Source organism: Nannospalax galili, unplaced genomic scaffold, assembly GCF_000622305.1.
Source record: "Nannospalax galili isolate Female #2095 unplaced genomic scaffold, S.galili_v1.0 scaffold140, whole genome shotgun sequence".
In the NCBI taxonomy this organism is placed as follows: Eukaryota; Metazoa; Chordata; class Mammalia; order Rodentia; family Spalacidae; genus Nannospalax; species Nannospalax galili.
In genome coordinates this window covers 771500-772533 of record NW_008352267.1, presented here as the reverse complement: position 1 = coordinate 772533, position 1034 = coordinate 771500, and the positions used below count along the sequence as shown (strand labels likewise).

Below are 1034 nucleotides of genomic sequence, written 5' to 3'. Positions count from 1 at the left end.
TATATTTGTATATATATATATATTTTAACCATTGTCCTGGCATTTGAGGATAGAACCGTTGGACAGGAAGCTGCCGGGACCGAAGCCATGATGCCGGGAGGGCCACAGCCCTTTCCCTCTGCCTCTGTACATAATGGGGAGCAGGACCACAGAGCCAGTCCCTTCCAAATAAAGAAGGGTAGATTTGTATGTTTTTATATGTTAATACAAATTACAAGACCTCACGTAGTTTATCCTATTGCAAACAGAAATGAAAGAGGAAAATCTAAGCTCTCAAAATAAATTTTGAGCTCTAGAAATAAATATAAAAGTTGAGATAATTCACATTGTTGCATATTTCTTCAACAAAATTGCACAACTTTATAATAAAAATCTCAAGGGGACTCAGGAAGACAAAGGCAGGAAGGACTTTTCATAAGCCTCAAAGCTCTGTCAGAGCCCACAACTAAGTGTGTGTTTCCAGCACATGGCTGTTTGGAATATGTGTGCTTTCCCCAAAAGGAATAAATTAGAAATATTTTATTTAAATACTACAAAATCACACAAAGTACCTGTAAAATGTATTTAATCCTTTGTGATACTATCTATATTTAAAAAGAACAGTTTTAAATATAAGCACTGAGTTATGCTAGTATAGAATAGGAAAATGGATTTTTCATTATGAAAACTCTATTTCTTTTTCTTGAATTTCTCAAAAAGAGGTAATGAGAATACTTCACTTTGGCTGCCAGTGAGTGGATTTTTAGAGTATCTGGTATTTGAAGCATTCAGGCATTCTCATGTTTGGGGCATCGTAATGTTCAGAAAGGCCAATTGAAAGAACAAAACTAAACTGTTCTTGAATTAAGACACATCTGTTCTATTCATAAAAGTTGTTTTAAATAGAACAAAAAAATTTAATAGATTTTAAAAAGCCTGTTGTACACAAACGAAACCTTCACAAAGATGATGAGGTAGTCAGTTCGCAAGGGTGACTGAGGAAGGACAAGAACTGAACAAGCACAAATTTCTATGAGATTGCCAGTGATGGGAAA

The 1034-nt window shown here is 34.8% G+C and overlaps 1 non-coding gene across 1 annotated transcript; it reads right to left on the bottom strand.

Annotated features, from left to right (window-relative positions):
• Nucleotides 1-29: 29 nt before the first annotated feature.
• Nucleotides 30-178, bottom strand: LOC115066980. The gene has a single exon (XR_003846417.1). It is a non-coding gene; the product is annotated as a small nucleolar RNA SNORA57 (small nucleolar RNA).
• Nucleotides 179-1034: the final 856 nt, after the last annotated feature.